At 38.8% G+C, this 13,047-nt stretch overlaps 1 protein-coding gene across 5 annotated transcripts in view; it reads right to left on the bottom strand.

Annotated features, from left to right (window-relative positions):
• LOC141914176 (uncharacterized) overlaps positions 1-13,047 on the bottom strand; it is a 63,998-nt gene that overhangs the window by 36,578 nt on the left and 14,373 nt on the right. The window lies entirely within an intron of this gene.

The following is a 13,047-nucleotide window of genomic DNA, read 5'->3' as shown; positions in this document are numbered from 1 at the left end:
CTTCGAGCGATGATGACAGTACAATTACAAGAGAGAAGTCCCACTGGGCTACCAGTCGACGGCGCAGGGCACTCGAAGTTGTTCCCCGATTGTATTAAGGGATACAATAAGAGAGGGCTCTACTTCGATCGAGGTTATGCGGGAATTCTTGTTTGAATTCCATAAGTATTTATCAATATTTATAATTTTCTTCTGTTTTATATTCTATTCTACGACCGATTATTATCATCGATAATCACCTGTAGGGGTCAGTTTCATATAGGTTTATCCCGGAGCCAAGACATTAACCTTCTTAGATTCGAATCATAGTAATAACCGACAAGGTTTTTTTACTTTCCAAGATTTACGGACATCCTTAGAAACCAGTTAACATCAAAGTATTAAGCGATGAGGTTTTTAATTTTTCAAGGTTTTCAGTCATCCTTAAAACCAGATACAAGTTAAACCGGTCACCTAGAGAGGTTTTATCAATATTGTTTACAAAGCAACAGGGAAGAGGACGTTTTTTTCTTGCAGTTAAAAAATAACCTCGTTTCAGAAGAGGAAGCATGTCCATGCCACGTGTTTGCATGGTCAGGAGGGGTGAGTTATTCGCGAGATGGTGTAGAGCGCGAGTAGAAGTGAAGAAGTGATGATGATGCAGCAGTTCAGAATGTAACCACAGTAACCAATCAGCTTACAATCAACCATCATAGTATTATTTGACGAGGTTTTTACTTTTTCAAGGTTTTCAGTCATCCTTAAAAGCAGAAACAAGTTAAACCTGGGCCAGAGACAGGTTTTTTAATGTTCTTAGATTCAAAACATAGTATTAACCAACAAGGTTTTTACTTATGCAAGGTCTAAGTAAATCTCAAGTATTCTATTAATTATCTATTTAACTTACCAATGTATTTAAATCGGATCAAAACGCAAGTTCCTAACATAAGGCAGTCACTAAAATGAAGAGATTAATTCTAAATTCTACAATTGATTCCACAATGAGATTTTTGAAGGATTAGTTGACCACTGATCTTGAAACGTTTTTTCCACTACTGTTAAAAACTAGAATATTTATCAGATTATATCTGTACTTCATGATTTCAAAATCAAATCCCTGTTTTGCTACAGGTGGGTAAAGGAAGGGACACCCTATCAAATTCAACAGTCAAATAGAAGGGACAATATATCTAATGAAACATTTGTTATTTTTAGATGTTTCTTTATTTTACAGTATCTCCATTTTTGGATAATTGTGAGGGTGGTCCGTCAGCCGAGGTGGTCTGTCTTGTTAAGTTCTTTCGGCGGCCTCCTCGGCCCAACCACCAGGACGACCTGGAGCACCACCTGGAGCAGCACCAGGAGCAGCACAGCCGCGCGAACCAAGGCAGCCGCACCCGGCGGCTTCAAGGTTCTCCGTCCGTCTGCAAGGGAGAACCTTCCCAGGGGATATGCACGAGGTAAGCGTTAAAATCTACCGAATATCTTCAAAGGCAAAGGCTGCGAAAAATATTAGTCATTGCCTCGCCAAAACACTCGAAGTGACCACTCGACCTTTTAGCAATAATAATTGGTAAATTGTTGCTTGAGAGGGTGTAAAAAGTTATTCTGTAATCAGGAGCCCTCAAAACATTCACTAAAATCGTGGACAATCATTTTTTGTTGAATGGATTGTCTGATATCTAGTGTTTCACGGCTGAATTAATTCTTATGAAATCGGATCAAAAAGCAAGATAGGACAGTCACTAAATTGAAAGAACTTGAAAAGGAACCACCCCTTTAAAATGATAACTGCTTTAAACCAGTTCATATATAATTATGATTTTGTAATGTTATCTCTAATCTTTTTTACTCTTTATCTGACGTTGTTTTTTTCTTGCAGATGAGGATTACTTCCTTCCAAAAGAGGAAGCGGGTCCATGTATTGCGTTTGCATGGTGAGGAAGGGCGGGTAATCCGCGAGATGCTGTAGAGCGCGAGTAGTAGCGAGAACGAAGTGGATCTGTATTCGACCCCGCAGAGGGCGCGCCATGAACAGGACGCACCGAAGAGGAGACTGGAGCAGGAGATAGAGCGTGCAAGAGTGGAGATCGAAATTCGGCGACGGGAGCTTGCGGAGCTCGACAGATGGAGGCGAGAGGATTTGGAGCGGCAGCGGCAGGAGGGCGAGATTCCTGAGGATGAGGGTCGTCCGGACTCTCTGAGTTACCACCGATGGAGGATATTTTTGATCCTCCTACCCCGTGAGGCCAGATGTACCATTTCCTCCGCAATCACCTCGAGTCAGTACCAGCACTCTCAATGCAAAGTTGGCGCACCCAACCGCAGGTGCTGGTTCAGAGTTTGAAGCCGTGGCAATGGTCAACAATGGTCGACTGTCCACCGGTCACATACATGTGCCCATCTGTTGGTGGATTCGAATAGAGCTTTAGATTTTCAAGGCTTAATGATAGATCAAGTTAAGATTTGAATTCTTGTATTGAATCTTTTTCCATCATTTCGAACAATGCAGAGAGTATCATAAAAATGTATAATATTGTATTTTATTTGTCTTTTCAACTTTGATAAGACTGTAGCCACAATAACCAATCAGCTTTTATAAATACATTCAAATACAATAAAACATTGAATATTGAGGTTTTACCAATATTGTTTACAACAATCTCAAGTGAGATCTCGAATGAGGATGTGGGTAGTCTGGATTTTCCTTACAATTGATTCCACAAGGAAGGTGTAAGGTAATCCTTTAAACCAGATAGATGTTTTACCTGGAGTATATTCGAGTATATGGTAAACAGGCTGGAGTTTTTCTTTTTTTTTCTTTTTAGATGCCAAAAGCTAAAAACAAAAACAAAGAATGTGGCGCCACCGACGCGCAGATCGCCACGTTTGGCGTCTGTAAGTTTTACCTGAATTGATCTGATTTTCAAGTGTTTTATTTACACCAGTTGTTTATATTGATTACTAATAATGAATTTCAATTGATTTCTATATTTGCAGCGCTTCGAGCGATGATGACAGTACAATTACAAGAGAGAAGTCCCACCGGGCTACCAGTCGACGGCGCAGGGCAGTCGAAGTTGTTCCCCGATTGTATTAAGGGATACAATAAGAGAGGGCTCTACTTCGATCGAGTTTATGCGGGAATTCTTGTTTGAATTCCATAAGTATTTATCAATATTTATAATTTTCTTCTGTTTTATATTATATTCTACGACCGATTATTATCATCGATAATCACCTGTAGGGGTCAGTTTCATATAGGTTTATCCCGGAGCCAAGACATTAACCTTCTTAGATTCGTATCATAGTAATAAGCGACAAGGTTTTTTTACTTTCCAAGATTTACGGACATCCTTAGAAACCAGATACAGGTTAGACCTGGGCCAGACACAGATTTAACATCAAAGTATTAAGCGATGAGGTTTTTATTTTTTCAAGGTTTTCAGTAATCCTTAAAACCAGATACAAGTTAAACCTGTCACCTAGAGAGGTTTTATTAATATTGTTTACAAAGCAACAGGGAAGAGGACGTTTTTTTCTTGCAGTTAAAAAATAACCTCGTTCCAGAAGAGGAAGCATGTCCATGCCACGTGTTTGTGCGGTCAGGAGGGGTGAGTTATTCGCGAGATAGTGTAGAGCGCGAGTAGAAGTGAAGGAGAAGTGACGATGATGCAGCAGTTCAGAATGTAGCCACAGTAACCAATCAGCTTACAATCAACCATCATAGTATTATTTGACGAGGTTTTTACTTTTTCAGGGTTTTCAGTCATCCTTAAAAGCAGAAACAAGTTAAACCTGGGCCAGAGACAGGTTTTTTAATGTTCTTAGATTCAAAACATAGTATTAACCAACAAGGTTTTTACTTATGCGAGGTCTAAGTAAATCTCAAGTATTCTATTAATTATCTATTTAAATTATCAATGTATTTAAATCGGATCAAAAAGCAAGTTCCTAAGATAAGGCAGTCACTTAATTGAAAGGCCTTGAAAAGGAATCAGCCCTTTTAAATGATAACTGCTTTAAACAATTTCATATATAATTATGATTTTGTAATATTATTTCTAATCTTTTTTACTCTTTATCTCACGTCAGTTTTTTCTTGCAGATGAGGATTACCTCTTTTCAGAAGAGGAAGCGGGTCCGTGTGTTGTGTTTGCGCGGTGAGGAATGGCGGGTAATCCGCGAGATGCTGTAGAGCGCGAGTAGTAACGAGAACGAAGTGGATCTGTATTCGACCCCGCAGAGGGCGCGCCATGAACAGGACGCACCGAACAGGATACTGGAGCAGGAGATATAGTGTGCGAGAGTGGAGGCTGAAATTCGGCGGCGAGAGCTTGCGGAGCTCGACAGATGGAGGCGAGAGGAGTTGGAGCAGCAGCGGCAGGAGGGCGAGATTCCCGAGGATGAGGGTTGTCCGGACTCTCCTGAGTTACCACCGATGGAGGATATTTTTTATCCTCCTACCCCGTGAGGCCAGATGTACCATTTCCTCCGCAATCACCTCGAGTCAGTACCAGCACTCTCAATGCAAAGTTGGCGCACCCAACCGCAGGTGCTGGTTCAGAGTTTGACGCCGTGGCAATGGTCAACAATGGTCGACTGTCCACCGGTCACATACATGTGCCCATCTGTTGGTGGATTCGAATAGAACTTTAGATTTTCAAGGCTTAATGATAGATCAAGTTTAGATTTGAATTCTTGTATTGAATCTTTTTCCATCATTTCGATCAATGCAGAGAGTATCATAAAAATGTATCATATTGTATTCTATTTGTCTATTCAACTTTGATAAGACTGTAGCCACAGTAACCAATCAGCTTTTATAAATACATTCAAATACAATAAAACATTGAATATTGAGGTTTTATCAATATTGTTTACAACAATCTCAAGTGAGATCTCGAAGGAGGATGTGGGTAGTCTGGATTTTCCTTACAATTGATTCCACAAGGAAGGTGTAAGGTAATCCTTTAAACCAGATAGATGTTTTACCTGGAGCATATTCGAGTATGGTAAACAGGCTGGAGTTTTTCTTTTTTTTTTCCTTTTAGATGCCAAAAGCTAAAAAGAAAACGAGGCATGTGGCGCTGCCGACGCGCAGATCGCCACGTTTGGCGTCCGTAAGTTTTACCTGAATTGATCTGATTTTCAAGTGTTTTATTTACACCAGTTGTTTATATTGATTACTAATAATGAATTTCAATTGATTTTTATGTTTTCAGCGCTCTCCAGAACAATCGACAAGCGATGATGATTATGAAGTGTAAATAAATTTTTTACAAATTATTGAAATAATTGCTATTCGTATTCTTATTGAATGTCCTTCCTATTTTACAGTACAATTACAAGAGGGAAGCCCCCCCTGGGGTACCAGTCGACGGTACCGGTCACTCCAAGTTGTTCCCAGATTGATTACGGGATGCAATAAGAGAGGGCTCTACTTCGGTCGAGGTTATGCGGGAATTCTTGTTTGAATTCCGTAAGTATTAATCAATATTTATAATTTTCTTCTGTTTTATATTCTATTCTACGACCGATTATTATCATCGATAATCACCTGTAGGGGTCAGTTTCATATAGGTTTATCCCGGAGCCAAGACAGTAACCTTCTTAGATTTGAATCATAGTAATAACCAACAAGGTTTTTTTACTTTTCAAGATTTACGGACATCCTTAGAAACCAGATACAGGTTAGACCTGGGCCAGAACCAGGTTTACATCAAAGTATTAAGCGATGAGGTTTTTACTTTTTAGATGCCAAAAGCTAAAAAAAAAAAACCAAGAATGTGGCGCTGCCGACGTGCAGATCGCCACGTTTGGCGTCCGTAAGTTATACCTGAATTGATCTGATTTTCAAGTGTTTTATTTACACCAGTTGTTTATATTGATTACTAATAATGAATTTCAATTGATTTCTATGTTTTCAGCGCTTCGAGCGATGATGACAGTACAATTACAAGAGAGAAGTCCCACTGGGCTACCAGTCGACGGCGCAGGGCACTCGAAGTTGTTCCCCGATTGTATTAAGGGATACAATAAGAGAGGGCTCTACTTCGATCGAGTTTATGCGGGAATTCTTGTTTGAATTCCTTAAGTATTTATCAATATTTATAATTTTCTTCTGTTTTATATTCAATTCTACAACAAATTATTATCATCGATAATCACCTGTAGGGGTCAGTTTCATATAGGTTTATCCCGGAGCCAAGACATTAACCTTCTTAGATTCGAATCATAGTAATAACCGACAAGGTTTTTTTACTTTCCAAGATTTACGGACATCCTTAGAAACCAGTTAACATCAAAGTATTAAGCGATGAGGTTTTTAATTTTTCAAGGTTTTCAGTCATCCTTAAAACCAGATACAAGTTAAACCTGTCACCTAGAGAGGTTTTATTAATATTGTTTACAAAGCAACAGGGAAGAGGACGTTTTTTTCTTGCAGTTAAAAATTAACCTCGTTCCAGAAGAGGAAGCATGTCCATGCCACGTGTTTGTGCGGTCAGGAGGGGTGAGTTATTCGCGAGATGGTGTAGAGCGCGAGTAGAAGTGAAGAAGTGACGATGATGCAGCAGTTCAGAATGTAACCACAGTAACCAATCAGCTTACAATCAACCATCATAGTATTATTTGACGAGGTTTTTACTTTTTCAGGGTTTTCAGTCATCCTTAAAAGCAGAAACAAGTTAAACCTGGGCCAGAGACAGGTTTTTTAATGTTCTTAGATTCGAAACATAGTATTAACCAACAAGGTTTTTACTTATGCAAGGTCTAAGTAAATCTCAAGTATTCTATTAATTATCTATTTAACTTACCAATGTATTTAAATCGGATCAAAACGCAAGTTCCTAACATAAGGCAGTCACTAAAATGAAGAGATTAATTCTAAATTCTACAATTGATTCCACAATGAGATTTTTGAAGGATTAGTTGACCACTGATCTTGAAACGTTTTTTCCACTACTGTTAAAAACTAGAATATTTATCAGATTATATCTGTACTTCATGATTTCAAAATCAAATCCCTGTTTTGCTACAGGTGGGTAAAGGAAGGGACACCCTATCAAATTCAACAGTCAAATAGAAGGGACAATATATCTAATGAAACATTTGTTATTTTTAGATGTTATTTTTCTTTATTTTACAGTATCTCCATTTTTGGATAATTGTGAGGGTGGTCCGTCAGCCGAGGTGGTCTGTCTTGTTAAGCTCTTTCGGCGGCCTCCTCGGCCCAACCACCAGGACCACCTGGAGCACCACCTGGAGCAGCACCAGGAGCAGCACAGCCACGTGAACCAAGGCAGCCGCACCCGGCGGCTTCAAGGTTCTCCGTCCGTCTGCAAGGGAGAACCTTTCCGGGGGATATGCACGAGGTAAGCGTTAAAATCTACCGAATATCTTCAAAGGCAAAGGCTGCGAAAAATATTAGTCATTGCCTCGCCAAAACACTCGAAGTGACCACTCGACCTTTTAGCAATAATAATTGGTAAATTGTTGCTTGAGAGGGTGTAAAAAGTTATTCTGTAATCAGGAGCCCTCAAAACATTCACTAAAATCGTGGACAATCATTTTTTGTTGAATGGATTGTCTGATATCTAGTGTTTCACGGCTGAATTAATTCTTATGAAATCGGATCAAAAAGCAAGATAGGACAGTCACTAAATTGAAAGAACTTGAAAAGGAACCACCCCTTTAAAATGATAACTGCTTTAAACCAGTTCATATATAATTATGATTTTGTAATGTTATCTCTAATCTTTTTTACTCTTTATCTGACGTTGTTTTTTTCTTGCAGATGAGGATTACTTCCTTCCAAAAGAGGAAGCGGGTCCATGTATTGCGTTTGCATGGTGACGAAGGGCGGGTAATCCGCGAGATGCTGTAGAGCGCGAGTAGTAGCGAGAACGAAGTGGATCTGTATTCGACCCCGCAGAGGGCGCGCCATGAACAGGACGCACCGAAGAGGAGACTGGAGCAGGAGATAGAGCGTGCAAGAGTGGAGATCGAAATTCGGCGACGGGAGCTTGCGGAGCTCGACAGATGGAGGCGAGAGGATTTGGAGCGGCAGCGGCAGGAGGGCGAGATTCCTGAGGATGAGGTCGTCCGGACTCTCTGAGTTACCACCGATGGAGGATATTTTTGATCCTCCTACCCCGTGAGGCCAGATGTACCATTTCCTCCGCAATCACCTCGAGTCAGTACCAGCACTCTCAATGCAAAGTTGGCGCACCCAACCGCAGGTGCTGGTTCAGAGTTTGAAGCCGTGGCAATGGTCAACAATGGTCGACTGTCCACCGGTCACATACATGTGCCCATTTGTTGGTGGATTTGAATAGAGCTTTAGATCTTCAAGGCTGACTGTAGATCAAGTTAAGATTTGAATTCTTGTATCGAATCTTTTTCCATCATTTCGAACAATGCAGAGAGTATCATAAAAATGTATCATATTGTATTTTATTTGTCTATTCAACTTTGATAAGACTGTAGCCACGGTAACCAATCAGCTTTTATAAATACATTCAAATACAATAAAACATTGAATATTGAGGTTTTATCAATATTGTTTACAACAATCTCAAGTGAGATCTCGAAGGAGGATGTGGGTAGTCTGGATTTTCCTTACAATTGATTCCACTAGGAAGGTGTAAGGTAATCCTTTAAACCAGATAGATGTTTTACCTGGAGCATATTCGAGTATATGGTAAACAGGCTGGAGTTTCTTTTTTTTTTCCTTTTAGATGCCAAAAGCTAAAAAGAAAACGCGGCATGTGGCGCTGCCGACGCGCAGATCGCCACGTTTGGCGTCCGTAAGTTTTACCTGAATTGATCTGATTTTCAAGTGTTTTATTTACACCAGTTGTTTATATTGATTACTAATAATGAATTTCAATTGATTTCTATATTTTCAGCGCTTCGAGCGATGATGATTATTAAGTGTAAATAAATTTTTCACAAATTATTGAAATAATTGCTATTCGTATTCTTATTGAATGTCCTTCCTATTTTAGTCCTTCCTATTTTACAGTACAATTACAAGAGGGAAGCCTCCCCTGGGCTACCAGTCGACGGTGCCGGTCACTCCAAGTTGTTCCCAGATTGATTATGGGATACAATAAGAGAGGGCTCTACTTCGGTCAAGGTTATGCGGGAATTCTTGTTTGAATTCCGTAAGTATTTATCAATATCTATAATTTTCTTCTGTTTTATATTCTATTCTACGACCGATTATTATCATCGATAATCACCTGTAGGGGTCAGTTTCATATAGGTTTATCCCGGAGCCAAGACATTAACCTTCTTAGATTTGAATCATAGTAATAACCAACAAGGTTTTTTTACTTTTCAAGATTTACGGACATCCTTAGAAACCAGATACACGTTAGACCTGGGCCAGAACCAGGTTTAACATCAAAGTATTAAGCGATGAGGTTTTTACTTTTTCAAGGTTTTCAGTAATCCTTAAAACCAGATACAAGTTAAACCGGTCACCTAGAGAGGTTTTATCAATATTGTTTACAAAGCAACAGGGAAGAGGACGTTTTTTTCTGGCAGTTAAAAATAACCTCCTTCCAGAAGAGGAAGCATGTCCATGCCACGTGTTTGCATGGTCAGGAGGGGTGAGTTATTCGCGAGATAGTGTAGAGCGCGAGTAGAAGGGAAGGAGAAGTGACGATGATGCAACAGTTCAGAATGTAACCACAGTAACCAATCAGCTTACAATCAATCATCACAGTATTATTTGACGAGGTTTTTACTTTTTCAAGGTTTTCAGTCATCCTTAAAAGCAGAAACAAGTTAAACCTGGGCCAGAGACAGGTTTATTAAACTTCTTAGATTCAAAACATAGTATTAACCAACAAGGTTTTTACTTATGCAAGGTCTAAGTAAATCTCAAGTATTCTATTAATTATCTATTTAAATTATCAATGTATTTGAATCGGATCAAAAAGCAAGTTCCTAAGATAAGGCAGTCACTAAATTGAAAGGCCTTGAAAAGGAATCAGCCCCTTTAAATGATAACTGCTTTAAACAATTTCATATATAATTATGATTTTGTAATGTTATTTCTAATCTTTTTTACTCTTTATCTCACGTTGTTTTTCCATCATTTCGAACAATGCAGAGAGTATCATAAAAATGTATCATATTGTATTTTATTTGTCTATTCAACTTTGATAAGACTGTAGCCACAGTAACCAATCAGCTTTTATAAATACATTCAAATACAATAAAACATTGAATATTGAGGTTTTATCAATATTGTTTACAACAATCTCAAGTGAGATCTCGAATGAGGATGTGGGTAGTCTGGATTTTCCTTACAATTGATTCCACAAGGAAGGTGTAAGGTTATCCTTTAAACCAGATAGATGTTTTACCTGGAGTATATTCGAGTATATGGTAAACAGGCTGGAGTTTTTCTTTTTTTTTTCTTTTTAGATGCCAAAAGCTAAAAAGAAAACGAAGAATGTGGCGCTGCCGACGCGCAGATCGCCACGTTTGGCGTCCGTAAGTTATACCTGAATTGATCTGATTTTCAAGTGTTTTATTTACACCAGTTGTTTATATTGATTACTAATAATGAATTTCAATTGATTTTTATGTTTCCAGCGCTCTCCAGAACAATCGACAAGCGATGATGATTATGAAGTGTAAATAAATTTTTTACAAATTATTGAAATAATTGCTATTCGTATTCTTATTGAATGTCCTTCCTATTTTATAGTACAATTACAAGAGGGAAGCCCCCCCTGGGGTACCGGTCACTCCAAGTTGTTCCCAGATTGATTACGGGATACAATAAGAGAGGGCTCTACTTCGGTCGAGGTTATGCGGGAATTCTGGTTTGAATTCCGTAAGTATTTATCAATATTTATAATTTTCTTCTGTTTTATATTCTATTCTACTACCGATTATTATCATCGATAATCACCTGTAGGGGTCAGTTTCATATAGGTTTATCCCGGAGCCAAGACATTAACCTTCTTAGATTCGAATCATAGTAATAACCAACAAGGTTTTTTACTTTTCAAGATTTACGGACATCCTTAGAAACCAGATACAGGTTAGACCTGGGCCAGAACCAGGTTTAACATCAAAGTATTAAGCGATGAGGTTTTTACTTTTTAGATGCCAAAAGCTAAAAAAAAAAACCAAGAATGTGGCGCTGCCGACGCGCAGATCGCCACGTTTGGCGTCCGTAAGTTATACCTGAATTGATCTGATTTTCAAGTGTTTTATTTACACCAGTTGTTTATATTGATTACTAATAATGAATTTCAATTGATTTCTATATTTTCAGCGCTTCGAGCGATGATGACAGTACAATTACAAGAGAGAAGTCCCACTGGGCTACCAGTCGACGGCGCAGGGCACTCGAAGTTGTTCCCCGATTGTATTAAGGGATACAATAAGAGAGGGCTCTACTTCGATCGAGGTTATGCGGGAATTCTTGTTTGAATTCCATAAGTATTTATCAATATTTATAATTTTCTTCTGTTTTATATTCTATTCTACGACCGATTATTATCATCGATAATCACCTGTAGGGGTCAGTTTCATATAGGTTTATCCCGGAGCCAAGACATTAACCTTCTTAGATTCGAATCATAGTAATAACCGACAAGGTTTTTTTACTTTCCAAGATTTACGGACATCCTTAGAAACCAGTTAACATCAAAGTATTAAGCGATGAGGTTTTTAATTTTTCAAGGTTTTCAGTCATCCTTAAAACCAGATACAAGTTAAACCGGTCACCTAGAGAGGTTTTATCAATATTGTTTACAAAGCAACAGGGAAGAGGACGTTTTTTTCTTGCAGTTAAAAAATAACCTCGTTTCAGAAGAGGAAGCATGTCCATGCCACGTGTTTGCATGGTCAGGAGGGGTGAGTTATTCGCGAGATGGTGTAGAGCGCGAGTAGAAGTGAAGAAGTGATGATGATGCAGCAGTTCAGAATGTAACCACAGTAACCAATCAGCTTACAATCAACCATCATAGTATTATTTGACGAGGTTTTTACTTTTTCAAGGTTTTCAGTCATCCTTAAAAGCAGAAACAAGTTAAACCTGGGCCAGAGACAGGTTTTTTAATGTTCTTAGATTCAAAACATAGTATTAACCAACAAGGTTTTTACTTATGCAAGGTCTAAGTAAATCTCAAGTATTCTATTAATTATCTATTTAACTTACCAATGTATTTAAATCGGATCAAAACGCAAGTTCCTAACATAAGGCAGTCACTAAAATGAAGAGATTAATTCTAAATTCTACAATTGATTCCACAATGAGATTTTTGAAGGATTAGTTGACCACTGATCTTGAAACGTTTTTTCCACTACTGTTAAAAACTAGAATATTTATCAGATTATATCTGTACTTCATGATTTCAAAATCAAATCCCTGTTTTGCTACAGGTGGGTAAAGGAAGGGACACCCTATCAAATTCAACAGTCAAATAGAAGGGACAATATATCTAATGAAACATTTGTTATTTTTAGATGTTTCTTTATTTTACAGTATCTCCATTTTTGGATAATTGTGAGGGTGGTCCGTCAGCCGAGGTGGTCTGTCTTGTTAAGTTCTTTCGGCGGCCTCCTCGGCCCAACCACCAGGACGACCTGGAGCACCACCTGGAGCAGCACCAGGAGCAGCACAGCCGCGCGAACCAAGGCAGCCGCACCCGGCGGCTTCAAGGTTCTCCGTCCGTCTGCAAGGGAGAACCTTCCCAGGGGATATGCACGAGGTAAGCGTTAAAATCTACCGAATATCTTCAAAGGCAAAGGCTGCGAAAAATATTAGTCATTGCCTCGCCAAAACACTCGAAGTGACCACTCGACCTTTTAGCAATAATAATTGGTAAATTGTTGCTTGAGAGGGTGTAAAAAGTTATTCTGTAATCAGGAGCCCTCAAAACATTCACTAAAATCGTGGACAATCATTTTTTGTTGAATGGATTGTCTGATATCTAGTGTTTCACGGCTGAATTAATTCTTATGAAATCGGATCAAAAAGCAAGATAGGACAGTCACTAAATTGAAAGAACTTGAAAAGGAACCACCCCTTTA

Source organism: Tubulanus polymorphus, chromosome 12, assembly GCF_964204645.1.
Source record: "Tubulanus polymorphus chromosome 12, tnTubPoly1.2, whole genome shotgun sequence".
Taxonomy (NCBI): Eukaryota; Metazoa; Nemertea; class Palaeonemertea; order Tubulaniformes; family Tubulanidae; genus Tubulanus; species Tubulanus polymorphus.
The sequence above is the reverse complement of the archived record's forward strand: the minus strand, read 5'-3'. Positions and strand labels throughout refer to the sequence as shown.